This window comes from Mobula hypostoma, chromosome 1 (assembly GCF_963921235.1).
Source record: "Mobula hypostoma chromosome 1, sMobHyp1.1, whole genome shotgun sequence".
In the NCBI taxonomy this organism is placed as follows: domain Eukaryota; kingdom Metazoa; phylum Chordata; class Chondrichthyes; order Myliobatiformes; family Myliobatidae; genus Mobula; species Mobula hypostoma.
In genome coordinates, this window is record NC_086097.1 from 77,634,814 (window position 1) to 77,652,154 (window position 17,341).

Consider the following 17,341-nt stretch of genomic DNA (forward strand, 5'->3'; position numbering starts at 1 on the left):
TCCTCTCATATCCCTTTTGCCTATCACCTGTCCAGCTCTTGGCTCCATCCCTCCCCCTCCTGTCTTCTCCTATCATTTCGGATCTCCCCCTCCCCCTCCCACTTTCAAATCTCTTGCTAACTCTTCCTTCAGTTAGTCCTGACGAAGGGTCTCGGCCTGAAATGTCGACTGTACCTCTTCCTAGAGATGCTGCCTGGCCTGCTGCGTTCACCAGCAACTTTGATAAAGTGCGTTGCTTGTCACTATGTCACTGGGTTTCACTTTGTAAGAGGTAATAGCATTCAAGCCCTGCCACAGCTGTCAAGCATCCTTCAGTGAATCAAATTTAGTCTGGAATTGCCACTTCACCCGTGAGATAGTTTTCTGGAGATTGTACCTAAATCTTTTGTATCTTACCTGGTCACTGCCACTGATCTAACCCTCAGCAGATTGTGAATCTCATTGTCCATCCAGGCTTTCTGGTTGGGGAATATTCTGAATGATTTTATAGGGACACTCTCATCTGTGAAGCCCATGACAACAGCTTCAGAATAGAGCGACGTCCATTTAGAACAGAAATGTGGAGGAATTTCTTTAGCCGGAATGGCCTACATTGCCACAGATGGTGTTTAATTATTGATATATTTAAGGTGGAGGCTGCTAGCTTTTTGACTATTCAGAGCATCAGTGGTTTCAAGAAGACGTTAGGAGAATGGAGTTGAGTGGCAGGGTTAAGCACAGTAGATATTGTTGGAGTGGGCTAGTGTTAGAGTGGAAATGTGGGAATTTTGGCAGACCTCCAGCTTCCCAGGTTAACCACATCTGCACCAAACGCACTGAGCTGTGGCTCCTCAGAGACCATGTTAAGTCATGGTCAATGACCTTCAGCTCATACAGGAGACCGAGTAAGTGATAGATAGGAGCTACAGGGAGGTAGTCACCCCTAAGTTACAGGAGACAGGTAATTGAACGACTGTCAGGAGAAGAAAGGGAAATTGGCAGCCAGTACAGAGTACTCCGTGGCCATTCACCTCAATAATAAGTATACTACTTTGGATACTGTTAAGGAGGACAGCCTACCAAGAAGGAGGTTGTATAAGGTAAATTGATAATAAATTTACTCTGTATTTTGAGTTAAAGTACATGGTGAGTTTGAACACCTGAAAATATTTGCTGATCAATTGGGAAAGGGAAGGGAAATGTGATCATCTACAAAAACAGTATGATACAGACAGTGAAAAGGCTAAAGAGCAAATTTTTGTTTGACTGAATGAATGAGTGAATAAGTAATGTGATAAATGTAATCGAATCAAAACACATTGTATGCTGCTTCATAGTAAACTGAAGCAGTATCAGAAAACCTCAAGCAGGCAATCTTGCCAGTGCGGCTTCTCCTTGGGAAACACCCCCGACACTGGAGAGGCATCAGAGACAGTGCCACCGTCTGAACTCCTGGGAATTACAGGATGGACATGACATGCACTCTACAGTGCCCTCTAGTGACTCCAGTGAGGATGACAATAGAATTGGCAGCTATGTCACGGTTTGCTCCAATGAAGACCAAGTAAGTGAAGACATGCATACAAAGTGGCTGGAATGCTATTATTTTATTTTATTATTATTGAAATACAGCGCAGAGTAGGTCCTTCTGACTCTAGGAACCACGTCGCTCAGAAACCCCCGATTTATCCCTGGCCTATCATGGGCCAATTTATAATGACCAATTAACATGCCAACCGGTGTATCTTTGGACTGTGGAAAGAATCTGGAGCAACCAAAGGAACCCCACACAGTCACAGGGAGAATGGGTAAACTCCTTACAGACAGTGGCGGGAATTGAACACGGGTCACTGGTACTATAAAGTGCTATCAGAATCAGGTTTAATACCACTGGCATATGTCATGAAATTTGTTATCTTAGCAGCAGCAGTACAATGCAATACATGATAATGTAGCAGTAAATCAATTGCTGTAAGTATATGTGTATATTAAATAGTTAAATTAAAATATAGTGCAGAAACAGAAATAATATAAGAAAAAAAAGTGAGGGAGTGTTTGTGGGTTCAGTGTCCATTTAGGAATCGGTTGACAGGGAAAGAAACTGTTCCTGAATCACTAAATGTGTGTCTTTAGGCTTCTGTACCTCCTTCCTGATGGTAACAATGAGAAGTGGGCATGTCCTGGGTGGTGAGGCTCCTTAATGATGGATACCGACTTTTTGAAGCACCACTACTTGAAGATGTCATGGATACTACAGAGGCTAATACCCAAGATGGAGCTGACTAATGTTACAACTTGCTGTAGCTTTTTTCAATCCTGTGCAATAGCACCACCACCCCCACACCCCCCCATACCAGACAGTGATACAGCCAGTCAGAATGCTCTCCATTGATACATCTATAGAAGTTTCGATGACAAATCAAATCTCCTCAATCTCCTAATGAAATATATCCATAAGGGGTGATTGAACGAACAGGCTCCAATACAGATTGATCGGAGGAAGGTGGCTGATTGCAAGCAAAAGATTTCTGAGGATGCTTCTGATTATGAGGACCACTAGAGGACAAAATAATTAAATTATTCAGGAATTCCAGGAAGAAATAAAGATAACATAGAGGGCTCTATATATGATCCCTTCAAGCCAACTTTTATGGACGGCTTAAAACTAGCTATTACCAAAATGGTGAAGCTGTGTGTGATATGTACTGTATTGTTAATGCACTCTGGTTCCTGTTTTGATTGGTTGTATATATGAACATCAGATGGCTAAAATCTGGAACTTGAACTTGTACTCTTCGATTGATGCTCTATCACCATCCACTGAATGGAAAACCTTTATACTATCCAATTGAAATGTAACATCTCAGAAATCTGGTCTATTGGTAAAAATTCTATCACCATCTTTCATGCTGTACTTGAGGTGGCACAGTAGCACGGCAGTTAGCGGAACACTTTACAGTGCCAGCGACCCAGGTTCACTTCCCACTGCTGTCTGTAAGGAGTTTGTATATCCTCCACAAGTCCATGTGGGTTTCCTCCGTGTGCTCCGATTTTCTCCCATATTCCAAAGATATCCATGTTAGTCAATGGATTGGTCACATTGGTCTCCTAAGAAGGGGTTTAGGAGGAATAATGGCGCATAATGGCGATTCCTTTGCTTGCATCTTTGGAAACAGCTCTATTTCCATCTTTGATATCTCTATTTTTCCCTTTCAGGGTACCTTTGAAGACCCTGACCTGGAGTTACACACTGACTACAGTTCTTTGCGGGAATGGGACCCACTATCGTGGTTTCACAAATGGCCATTATTCGGCACGCCAAGGGCTTGGCCTAAGAGCTTCGCTCACCTTTGGAAGACCACGATCTTGTTGCTGTGGAGACTGGCGGATCGGAGGTTGGTGTCAGTGGAGATCAGTGTGTCAGAGGAGTCGGGAGATCTATGACTGAGTGCCCAGAGACCCGAGATCTTTGAGCACAGAGCTCAGAAAAAGTGATACAAAGGACTTCTAACATTGTAAACCAGTGAGTTGTTTGTTGTGTCTCCCCTCTCGCTGTGAAATGGAGACACCTCTTTCTCCCTTATAAGGGAGAGAGAGAGCCTGTGGTATGTCGAATACCGGGTGAACAATGTAGTCTTTGGGGTAACTGCAAGTCTGTGTCTTTGCTGTTGCTTTGCTCATGCTTGAGTGCTCAGTGGCGGGTGCCGATGATTTTTTTGCCGGTTGGGTGGGGGGGGGATTATTGCTTGCTGCCACTTACGCGTGTGTTGGGGGGAGCTGGGAGGGACTTTGGGGTTCTAACATTTAACTGTCATTCGTTCTTTGGGGACAGTCCTCAGTTTTCATGGATGGTTACAAAGAGAAAAACATTTCAGGATGTATATTATATACATTTCTCTGACATTAAGTGTACCTTTGGTGTAACTGGGTGGCACAGACCCGTTGGGCTGGGAGTGCTGTATCTCTAAAGAAAGCTGCTTTGATTGATGATCCAGTTCCCCCATACCATTAAGGCCTTATTTTACCATGAAAGCCAACGTGCCCCTTACAGCACTTCAGTACTCAGTAGCATCAACAAACTGGTCAGTCAACTGGACAATGTGGACAGGGATACAATTTCCCAGTGCAAGTGCTCCCCAAAGCATGCACCAGAAAATCTGCAGATGCTGGAAATCCAAGCAACACACACAAAATGTTGGTAGAACACAGCAGGCCGGGCAGCATCTATAGGAAGAGGTACAGTCAACGTTTCAGGCCGAGATCCTTCGTCAGGATGAACTGAAAGAAGAAATAGTAAGAGATTTGAAAGAGGGAGGGGGAGGCGGAGATCTGAAATGATAGAAGACAGGAGGGGGAGGGATGAAGCTAAGAGCTGGGAAGTAGATTGGTGAAAGGGAAACAAAGCTGGAGACATGGGAGAAAGAAAGGGGGAGGGGAGCACCAGAGGAAGATGGAGATTGTGACAGTGATTGTGAGAGGAAAAGAGAGAGAGAAAAAGGAGGGGAATAATAAATGAATAAATAAATAAAATAACGGATGGGGTACGAGGGGGAGGTGGGGCATTAGCGGAAGTTAGAGAAGTCAATGTTCATGCCATCAGGTTGGAGGCTACCCAGGCGAAATATAAGGTGTTGTTCCTCCAACCTGAGTGTGGCTTCATCTTGACAGTAGAGGAGGCTGTGGATAGACATGTCAGAATGGGAATGGGACGTGGAATTAAAATGTGTGGCCACTGGGAGATCTGGCGGACAGAGCATAGGTATAGAGCGAAACGGTCCCCCAGTCCAAAGCACTCATTACTTTTCATAGTCAGTTTCCCACTTCAAGACCATTGCTTGGCATTTCAAGCTGAGAGAATTTTTACCTTATCATCTTTCCCTGAGACCTTAAACCAAAGACCTGTTAACGTTCTCAAGATTCTATGGCACTAATTAAAGAAGAGCAGGCACCTTAGACCTTAATCGCCATCTAACACCATTAAATTGCTTTATAATATCACTCACAATAATACGTGCAGTTAGACTGCTGCATTTGCCTATAGTATCATTTGCTTTTGGCAGTAGGTCATTCTGAGGTCATCAACTACAGCTATTTCCTTTTCTCTTACTAACAAAGAAGTTTTAAGTGTCAACAGCTGGACATTTTAATTTTATTTATTTAAATGGTTATTTTGTCATTCCAATACCAAATTGGCATTTCCGCTGGATGAACTTATTGAAATAGCTATTGATGGACAGGTTTCCATGCTTGGAAAAATATACTCTCAAAATGGTGCTAAATATTAAAACCTACATTATTGTTTTCCATCAATGAGCTTAGAAATAATGCATGGGGCACCACTTACGAGTTAGAGAAGCAAAGAAAGAGTACAATGTATAAGCTAAATGAAGCAACAAGTGAATATGTTACGTCAAATTTATTATGCTATATATTTTTAAAAACGGGTCTGCATAGTGAGAAAGTATCTGCGTTAGGAAGGAAATTGCTGCTCATACTCATAGTAAGTTCTCTAGTAATAAATTAGTGTCAACAAAATTGTCCATTGGAGGGCTCCAAGACAAAATCTGGAACTGCTTAGCAAAATTCTTATTTCAGCCAATAGTTCAAAGTTATACACTCATCAAAAAATAGTCAAAATAACAAATGTTTAGAGAAAAGTTACACCCTTTTTTAATTGCTACATTGAGCAGACCATCTCTTGCAACAATTGTGTAAGATTTGCATTCAAACTCGGTATCATTAAAGAAGTGATGTATCTTTCAGATTCAGGCTCTGTATCAGATCAGCATTAGCATTGTCAAATTGGAGCCAATAATGAAGAACCTGAATCAATATATTGCCAAGAATGAAACACATGTCATCTCCTGAGCAAGAACATGGATTTGCTGGAGTATTTTGCTTTTGTAATGGAAGCACATCATGACTGCAAATTGGCATAAGGATAGATTGCCAAACTGGACTTCACTTTTCTAATTCTTTTCTGCAGTTTGTTTTAATTTTGCAGTTTTCAAGTTAATTCTTACAAAGCTACTTAAAAGAAATGACTATGAAAGTAAAAGAGATTTCTATTCAAGCACCTTGCCAAGTTTTATTCATTTTTAAGATTAAAAGATGGCATTTCAGGGAAAATCAAAACTTTCAAGTTATTTTTGATGACACTTAGTTAAACATTTTTCAATCATTGCCTTGGGTGGAGCATAGTCTCTTCACTAATTAAATAAAAATGTTAATTAATCCCAGATTTTCTCTAACATTAACGGTGCCAGGCATTTTATGCCTTTTGACAGTTTTGCATGGTTGTTCGGTTTGGGGTCTACTAATCTTGAAGTGGATGGATGTAAAAGTGGGGTGGGATTAAACCTTTCCTTAAATAAGGAGCATGGTAATTGAGCAGTAATGATTCTGGATTCATTATCCAGAGATCAGGACTGATGATCTGCAAGTTCAAAGCCCTGGCAGATGGATAACAAACTGAATTTCAAAATTTCTTTGGGAACATTAGAGACTGCAGATGCTGGACTATGTTGCTTTACAATTTGATTGCATTCATGATAATCATGTAATTCTGGATGTAAACACAAAATATCTGTTACAATCATGGATATCTGCTTTTCTTACCTAATTTAGCCTATATGTGACTCCATACACAAATGATATGGTTGACTCTGAACTTTTCTCTAAAATGGCCAAGTAAGCCAGACAGTAAAGGCAATTAAGATAGATAAGAGAAACACTGATGCTCTCAGTAATACCCAGTGAATAAATGATAAGAAAAATTAAATTGTGGCATTCTGTGTCAGCATCATCAACCCTGCGCTGCATCCTGGCACCAGAAATTGCTTTCTTATTAATATTTCTCACAGGCAAGGTCATTTGATTCCAAACAATTGGTTTATTGGTCATTACAGAATGCCTCTCTGGTATTTCCCTCTCCTTCCCCTCTTCCTTCCCCTTTTTCGAACCATGATTCCCCTCTTCCTGCGCCTTCCCACCCTTAGCCCATGTCAGAATCAGGTATGTCATCACTCACGTATGAACATAGAACATAGAACATAGAATAGTACAGCACAGTACAGGCCCTTGTACTATTGTTGTGCCGACCCTCAAACTCTGCCTCCCATATAAGCCCCCACCTTAAATTCCTCCACATACCTGTCTAGAAGTCTCTTAAAATTCACTAGTGTATCTGCCTCCACCACTGACTCAGGCAGTGCATTCCATGCACCAACCACTCTCTGAGTAAAAAAACCTTCCTCTAATATCCCCCTTGAACTTCCCACCCCTTACCTTAAAGCCATGTCCTCTTGTATTGAGCAGTGGTGTCCTGGGGAAGAGGCGCTGGCTATCCACTCTATCTATTCCTCTTAATATCTTGTACACCTCTATCATGTCTCCTCTCATCCTCCTTCTCTCCAAAGAGTAAAGCCCTAGCTCCCTTAATCTCTGATCATAATCCATACTCTCTAAACTAGGCAGCATCCTGGTAAATCTTCTCTGTACCCATTCCAATGCTTCTACATCCTTCCTATACTGAGGCAACCAGAACTGGACACAGTACTCCAAGTGTGAGCTAACCAGAGTTTTATAGAGCTGCATCATTACCCTGCGCCTGTAAACTCTATCCCTCGACTTATGCAAGCTAACACCCCATAAGCTTTCTTAACTACCCGATCTACCTGTGAGGCAACTTTCAGGGATTTGTGGACATGTGCCCCCCAGATCCCTCTGCTCCTCCACACTACCAAGTATCCTGCCATATCATGAGTTTTTTTTGTGGCAGCAGTACAGAGCAATATCTACAATAACTACAGTACTGTGCAAAAGTATTAGGGACTCCAGCTACAGAATATATATGTGCCTTAGACTTTTGCACACTACTGTAGGTGCATGGTAGGAGAAACAAAGGAGAGATAATGGGCATCTGAGAAAAAAGAGGTTCCATGGGAGGCATAGTTTTAAGGTGCTTGGAAAAAGGTACAAGGGGGATGTCAGAAGTCAGTTTTTCACACAGAGAGTGGTGAGTGTGTGGAATGCACTGCCAGTGAAAGTGACGGAGGTGGATACAAAAGGGTCTTTTAAGACACTCTTAGATAGGTACATGAGCTTTGAGAAATAGAGGGCTATGCGATAAGGAAATTCTAGGCAGCTTCTGGAGTACATTACATGGTCGGCACAACAATTTGGGCTGAAGGGCCTGTAATGTGCTGTAGATTTCTATGTTTTTATGAATGGTACTGGTGGAAAGCCAGCATTAACACGATAGGCTGAATGGCCTCATTTGATGTGTAAAGAAAAGATACATGAATGTAAGTATATTTGTGTAAGTTGCCTTTTTATGCAAGTTATGATTTAGTAGAAAATACATAGATAGCATGCATAGAGCTCAGCCAGATCCTTCTGCAATGAGATAGTTCTCATCTGAAAGAACATTTCCAAAAGGAAAACAGTCACAGATTGCTATTTACTTTTGCACAACATTGTAACATTTCTGAAACAAGAATTTCCTGGCACTCATTAATTAACATTCACTAGCAACCATTTGTCATTCTTGATGTTGAACAATGGTCAAGTCCATAAGATTTGAAAGGGTGATGTCTTAGTGTACAAAACCAGCTATTTTCTTTCAGGCATTATGAAGTTTTGTGTTGCTGCCACAAGATTACTCATTACATTGAGTGTGTTTATAAAATCATATGGTTGATACTGCCAGTTCCCTTTACCTAAACTCTGGTTGACTGGATGATTCACAAGGGGTGGACCTAGGACTTCAACATACTCACAGAGCCATCTTCATCTGTTACAGCCAACTATCATTTCAACATCAGCCTAATGCTTGCAGATTCAGTCCTCCCCAAAGCACAGGGACAACTGAAATAGCCACCAGTGTTCAGAGGTGAAAGTGTTGCACAAGTGAGCTGGGATGAGCGTGTCTGATGTCTGCGGGTCATGAATTGGTGATGGGTTGACCGGTGAGTCAGGGGTTTGCTATTAACAGTGACGTACCGAGGGCCTGTGGGTGCAAATTTAAGGAGGAGGTGAATGATGATTCGAGGATTTGTATTTAGCATTCAGAGAGTGGATGGGGTGACCTATAATTGACAGTCTATAGGGTGAGTGGCAAGTTAGAAAGAAACCTGCTGTCAGATGTTCAAGGTATGGAGTCAACTTGGGTGATGTGGGGCTTTGGTTAAGTTGCCCTTCTGTTATCATTTTTCCTTGATCTATCTCAACGCACAGTGCGATGAATTGACCTATATGGACAGTATGCTAGATACTAGACAGTCTTTTCACGGTTTCTTGGTGCATGTGGCAATAACAAACCAGTCTTAGTCTCAATTCTAAACATGGTCTGAGGCCCCGAAAGTGGAATGTGATGGGTCAGATGAAGTTCATGTGCCTGGCTACTAGGTGGGGTTTGCTGTCGTGTTGTATGGTAGGAGTGAGAATGGGGAGAGCAGGCTAAAGAATTACTAAGTGAATAATCGAAAGGAAGCTACCTAGCTAAAATGGTTCAATGAAATTACCAGGGTTTAACACCTGCAGAAGGATGTTAGAAAAATTCCTTACCTTATGCCCTACCTCCACATCTCTATTTTGCAAAGTCACACTAGTGAAATGTATCATCTGATTCAATGGGTTACTTCACAGAAATTTAACGTACAGGTAGCACACAATTGAAATAAATTCACATTTTACTTTAAGTAGTGAAAGATTTTGATTTTTATATAGACAAACATATAAAATACAACTTAATAGGTCAACTGTGATGGTATTGGATTTTCTGACCACAAAGTTCTAAACTTAAATGAAGACCTTAAATAGCTACGAGAACTCTGAACTACCCAATCTTCAAAGACTACTTCCCTGTTTATTTCCCACAGCAAGTTTAGCTACCAAGACCCAGTATTCGAGCAGTGCCACTTTCTCTCTACCAAGGCATTGACACCTTCTCCCTTCCAGCTAGCAAAGTAGTTTAAAAAAACAGTTCATTATTCTCAGTGATACACACTTAAATCCAAACAACATGCTTTGAACACATTTAGAACCACAGATGATTTCTGTCTTAAACAATTCCAAAGTACAAACTATTTCCAAAGCATTCTTAAAACACGAAGTTCAAGAATAAAGCATTTCAAATACAGAAAGGACAAAGGTTTTCATAAGCTCAAAGGATTTTCAAAACACAGGTACAATTCCTATAAACTAAAAAGACGTACCAACAAATTGCAGTTGAACAAGTCATCTATCATAGAAGCCGAAGTTGGAGGAATGAATTCTCATTCAACCGGTTTTTCTTTCATGTTTCTTGATATTCTTTACCCCATTCTTAATAAGCCTAAACTTCTATCTACAATTAAACAATTTCTCTCCCACTTGGGTAATTTCGTAAGCATATGATATTTCCTCAGATATCCTTTTACACAAATGCTCCAAAAACATCTTTAGGAGACACAGAGCTCAACTAAGGCTGTAAATTCTGTAAAGCTAACTTCCCTCCCCCAACTATAAACACATCAGTTATTAAATGCTAAATGATATTATCCATGTGTTCTAAAGCATCCTTGAACTAAACAACTTAAGAGTCAGCTTGTCAGTTTGAAACAATCCAAATTAAACAACCCATTTTACTATACTATATCTCTTGAGTTGTAAAGTAAGTGTAATGACTACCATCTGCTTCTACACAGAAAGGCTGTCCACTTAGATTTTAATTTCTGAAGATGGACTTCCATTTAGGACCGTGAGTTAAACAAAGCAATATTAGTTTACTTATAACTCTTTTTGATTGCTTTGACTACTAGAACATGGAGGAACCATTGCGAACCCCACATTTCTTGATGATCTTTTGACCTTAGTATCTGAAGCTGATGCATGGGGTGTCATCTAGAGGGTGAATCTAAGGAAAGCATTCAGACAGGACGGGGTACTGGGCCACGTACTAAAGACCTGTGCTGACCAACTGCCTGGTGTATTCAAAGATTTCTTTAACCTCTCACTTCATCAAGGAGTGGTACCCACATGCTTCAAGCAGGCTTCAATTGTACCCAAGAAGAGTGTGGTGACCTACCTCAATGACTATTGCCCAGTTGCACTTACATCCACAATGCTGAAGAATTTTGAGAGGCTGGTGTTAAAACATATCAGCTCCTGCCTGAGAGGTGAGTTGGATCCACTCCTATTTGTCTACCAGAGCAATGGGTCCACAGCAGATGCCATGCCATTGGTTCTTCACTCAACCCTGGAGTATCTGGACAGCAAAGATGCATATTTCAGGATTCTCTTTATCAATTACAGCTCAGCATCATCCTCTCAAAACTAATCTGTAAGCTCCAAGACCTTGGCCTCTGCATCTCCTTGTGCAATTGGATCCTGGATTTCCTCACTTGTACACTCCAGTCAGTTCGGATTGACAACAACATCTCTTACATGATCTCCATCAGCACAGGTGCACCACAGGTCCATATGCTTAGCCCCCTGCACTACTCGCTTTACACCTATGACTATACAGCTAAGCACAGCTGCAATAACACATTCAGGTTTGCTGTTGACACCACTATTGGGCGGATCAAAGGTAGTGATGAATTAGCATACAGGAGAGAGATTGAAAATTTGACTGGGTGGTGTCATAACAGCAGCTTCTCATTCAATGTCAGCAAAATCAAGGAACTGAATGTAGCCTTTGGGAGGGGGAAACCAGAGATCTATGAGCCAGTCTGCATCAGAGGATGAAAGGTGGAGAGGGTCAGCAACTTTAAATTCCTATTTTTGTTACTATTTCAGGGGACCTGTCCTGGACCCAGCACATAAGTTCAATTGCAAAGAAAGCATGGCAGCGCCTTTACTTCCTCAGGAGCCTGAGGAGATTCAGCATGACATCTAAAACTTTGACAAACTTCTATAGATATGTAGTGGAGAGTGTATTGACTGGCTGCATCGTGGCCTGGTATGGAAATACCGATGCCTTTGAATAGAAAATCCTACAAAAGCTAATAGATTCAGCCCAGAACAGCACGGGTAAAGCCCACCCAAACTTTGAGCACAAATACATGAAACGTTGCTGTAGGAAAGCAGCATCCATCATCAAAGATCCTCACCAACCAGGTCATGCTCTTTTCTCTTTGCTGCCATCAGGCAGAAAGCACAGGAACCTCAGGCTCACGAATAGTTACTACCCCTCAACCATCAGGCTCTTGAACAAACGGGTTAACTACACTCACTTGCCCATCCATTAAGACATTCCCACATCCAATGATTTTACCTTAAGGACTATTTATCTTGTTATTTCATGTTGTTGTTATTTATTGCTATTCATTTATATTTGCATTTGCACGGTTTGTTTTCTACACTCTAGCTGATCTTTCATTGATCATGTGATACTCACTATTCTATAGATTAACTGAGTATGCCCACAGGAAAATGAATCTCAGAGGTTTAGATGGTCACATATTTGTACTTTGATAATAACATTTACTTTGAATTTTGAACTTCGAACTTTGGACTTACAAGTGGCAAAAGCTGCTGTTTAGAAAGCAAGCTTAGCAAACATGAAACATTAAGCAAATATTTATCACAAGGCAACAACATTGGAAGGAAATGGACAGTCGACATTCCGGGTCAAGACCCTTCATTAAATTTACATGGAGATGTATTTTTGGATAGGCAATAAATGACCAACTAGTACAAACCTGGGTGGCAATAAAGAAATAACTTTTATTTTCAGCTAGATACCAGAATCATTGAACGTGGAAAACTTTCATGAAAAATGTATTTAAATCTTGAGTAGAACAATCCCTGAAGGTAATTCTAACCTATTGCGGTAATTATCACCAACTGGCTTTTTTATGACTTTGACTCTTGATCCACAATGTCAACCTATGAAGCCAACTGCAATCAGGCAGGAAAACTAATACTCCAAAATGCTTTCTAAATTCTGTATCGGTATTTCAAGAATAGAAAACTGGAAAAACATCACTCAACATTGCAACATTGGAGAATGCTTAGTTTTAAAATATCACTATCATAACTGGCTTCCTATAAGAAATTCACTCCACAGGCAACACTTTCACTATCAATTCAAAGTCTGATAAAGCACGTACAATTTTCCTTTGTTTCAATAAGTAAAATGCAGATTTAGCAATATCTTAATGTTTTACTAGCCAAGTTAGATTAGTCATTAGATATGACTCAGACACAGCAGTCACCTGTCAGTGGGGCCTTTTTATTGATCAGCTCTGTTTATTTTAAGTTTGGCTAATGATTTACCAACATGATTGAAAGGTCTCCATGCTTTTGATGCTTTTCTTAAAGTGAGTGACAGGGTGAATATAGTTATTCCAATTTTCAAATTGTTTTATTAATAAAGCAGTAACTGGACATTTGATGTGGTTTAGTACAAGATTGTGTTCATGATAAGGAGTGTATATTTAAGATGTCCACAAAGAACATTGCATTGCATAAAGTGATAGGCAAAGTGGTTTCAATGATTCATTTTCTGAGATTCAATTTTTGATGGTCACGTACTTCACAGCCCTTTCTGTCCTTCTCCCCATTTCTGTCCACCTTCTCCAGCTCCTCATCCATCCAAGAATTCTGTGTTCTTTTGGCTTCAGTCTCTTGTGCAATCCAACTTCCTTTGCCCCAGTGTTTGTCTCATCCTGTATGAATACAACTGCCTTTTTGAGTGCTTAGCGCGGTCTCTTAGCTCCGATCAAAATTCACCTGGCATTATCCTTCACAATGGGGATGAACACGATGACTCATCTTGGATTTCTGGTGTGAATTCAAGCAAAACAAATGATGAAGGTACCTTTGTGATGAGTGATGTATGGTATTAGCAGATGGGAAAATGGGAGAAAATCTTTACAGCTATAATGTGGCCTTTGCTTGGTCAACAGGAAATTCCAAGTCATGGCCATTAATAAAATGAGATATTCTGAGAATGGGCAATTTTGATTCCACACATTCCATTCTTCTTTGAAATGGCAAGGAATAGCAAATGATTTACTGGAAATAGTGGAAGCTACCGTATATAGCAACCATGTCAATGAGTCAGCGCCATCCAATACCGTATCTGAATGAGGGTCACAAGGAGATGACATCACCTCTGAGACTGCTAATCACTTTTGAAGCAAGTTGCCATCAGCAGCCGCCTTTGTCAGCATTTGCCAGAATTCAGAGAATTTACCAGCACTTATACAAGGAGGTAAAAGAGTTACAAAGAAATATTTGTTCCTCCGTGGAGGTCAAGTGACTAATCCACTACCTTTGCATATTTCACAGCTTATTCCACAGCTGCAGCTTCCCCCAGTGAGAAGGAACTATTTAAAAAAAAGTTTTTCTGTGCTAAAATGTGCACTGAGATGGCACTGTTTGCTTTGTTGTACTGTAAATAATGGACAAACTCATATGGAACTCAACCTCAATAAGGGCTGGTCCTAATAAACAATAGATTCAAAACATAAAAAGTATCAGTGAACAATAATTAAGTATTTGCAACAACCAGTATTCTCCCCACCTCACTGAATGGAAAAAGCTCTGAAACTCTGAAAGTGACAGAGGCTTAACTTTTGGTTTGAGTCATGGTACAGTGACCAAACACTCATGAAGTCATTATTGATTTTGAGCCTAGTAACAAATTAGCTCTTATTCAATTTCACACATACTTTAGGAATTAACAGGAATCTTGTCAGAGATGATTTGCGATTATAACAAAAAAAATCACAATTTTCATACCTTAGAGGCTCTTTAATGCATTTGGGAACTCCCTGGATTTATTCTGGAGTCTGAATAACAACAACCTTCATTTATATCACTTCTTTTTCATAGCAAACTGATGAAGTGTTTTACATCAACATCAGTGACCAATAACAGACACCAAGCCATACCAGTAGGTAATAGGGCTGATGTCTAAAAACTTGATCCAAGAGGTAACCTTTAGAGAACCTTGAAGAAAGAAAGTAAGGTGGAGAGGTTTTATGGAGGAATTCTAGAGCCTAGTGTTACGTACCCCGTAACTGGGTTGCCAAACCAGCAGAAATGGATCACTCAGTTGGAGTCTGGAGTACTAGAACTAAGAAAGTTTTATTAAAGAAACAAGCAACACAGTAATCGAAAGGATAATAAATGCAACAGTTCAGCAATGATAACCACACATGTGCACAGAATTAAGATAACAGCATCAATCAAGCTCTATCGTTGTCTAGGGGTAAATGACCAAATTTAAAAGTGACTCAAAGTTCAGTCCAGTTTAGTAGTTCAGTTCGCAGTAATCGTTGCCATGGATGGACAACGTGGGGGAAGAGAGACAGAGAGAACAGGAACAACTGATCATTCAGCACAGCTTCACTCACAGACCGGCGAGATGGCTCACAAGCAGCTTTTGGGCGGGTCCTTGGTGATGTCACCTGAGGTCACCGACTGTGACCCCTCCTCCAGATGCGGTCGATCCTCTGCAGTGAACCCGGCACCCAGGCAAGGGCGGACACACACCGCTGATTGTACCTTTCCACCCTGGTCGTTGTCTGATACTTCTCACCCACTCGTGAGAGGCGCACCGCTTCCAGGGTCTCGTTACCTCGGGTGGCGTGTGTCCTGCCTTAGCGAACCGGTCCCTTTTTATCCCCCTGCTGGGGTATCGCCTGTCCATCACTTCAAACAGTTCAAGGTTCAAAGGGGGGAGCCGCTCCAGACAGCTCTCTCTCTCCCACGTCCCTTCAGTACACATCTCCAGACGCTGCTCCATTGTTCCTTATCTCTCCTTCCCCTAAGGGCAGGTGGCAGACCAACTGCTGATGCCACTGATGCTAGCCCAGGCCAGCAAACATCTTAATTTTATGTGTATTCTCGTCACACTAGTGATTACAGCTAAAGATATGGCTTCTACTGGTGGAGCAATTAAATTTGAAAATTGTCGAGAGAAGAAAATATGAGCACTGCAGTTATCTCAAGGGCTGATTACAGAGGGACAGCTGGAATGTGGATATCGGGATGGTGCTTTCAGATGACAGTACTAATAGGTAGCATTTTGAAGTTGTCAGGGGCCTCTGATGTTATTCTCAATGGCAAAGAACTGTGGCTATCTCTCTGGCGTACAGATCCACCTATTAAATGCAAATAAGATTGAGGTATCAAGGACATCATTTTAGTCCCGGAAAAAGCAGCTAGCCTGTTTCAAAGCCAGAGCATTTGGCCCAGAGAGTGTCCATTTTTAATCAAAGCATATAGAAGCTCCAGAACTACAAGAAATCTGTGAGTTTGCAGTAAATACTATGCAGCTATAATTTTGAATGGGTGGATCTGTCAACAAGTCTGATGTGATAGATGAGGTGGTTTCTAAGCTTGGGTTAGCCATGTGTGGGGAACGTAAATCATTGAAAACAAATTAAAATGTGCAACACTGGTGATGCTGATTAGGCCCATCATGTTTCTGTTGTCAAAAAAGTGCTCCCCAACCTAGTTACGCCTTCCAACTCCCCAGCAGACAGCTCTTGAAACTTTTATCGTCCTACTTTAAAATGTGGATCAGAATCAGGCTGATTTTCACTGACATGTGTTGTGAAATTTGCTATCTTGTGCTGGCAGTAGAGTGCAAGACAAAACAAGGTATTATTATTTAACATAAAATAAATAAATTGAGCGAAAGGAGAATAATGAGGTAATGCTCATGCGGTCATTGGCCACTCAGAAATCTGGTGGCAGATAAGAAGCTGTTCTTAAAACATTAAATGCGGGTCTTCATGCTCCTGTACTTCCTTCCTGATGCTAATGAGAAAAGGGCACGTCACAGACTGGTCGATGGCATCTTCCGGAGGCACTGCCTTTTGAAGATTCCTTGGTGATACGGAGGATTGCGCCCATGATGGACCGGGCTGAATCTACAACCTTCTGCAAGCTCTTTCAATCCTGTGCATTGGAGATGCCATTGCTGCAAACAGCCAGAACACTTTCCACTGTATATCCGTAGAAATTTCCAAGAGTAGTAACTTACCAAATGTCCTCAAACTCCTAATGCAGTAGAGCCACTGGAGAACTCTTCTGTTTGCATCAATGTGTTGGGCCCAGGACAGATCCTCTGAGATGTTGACAGCCAAGAACTTGAAGCTGCTCAACCTCTCCACCACTGACCCCCTCAAGAGGACTGATGTACCTTCTCCTGACTTCCCCTTCCTGAGGCCCACAGTCAGTTCCTTGGTTTTGCTGACATCAAGTGCAAGGTTATTGTTTCAACACTTCTCAACCAGGCGATCTACCTTGACTGGTTCTGCCTCCATTACACATTTAGACAGTGAGCTCCAGGTCCACTGGGTAAACATAAATTCCCTTGTGAGCCCCTCATCCTACAATCAATAGTTTAAACTTATGG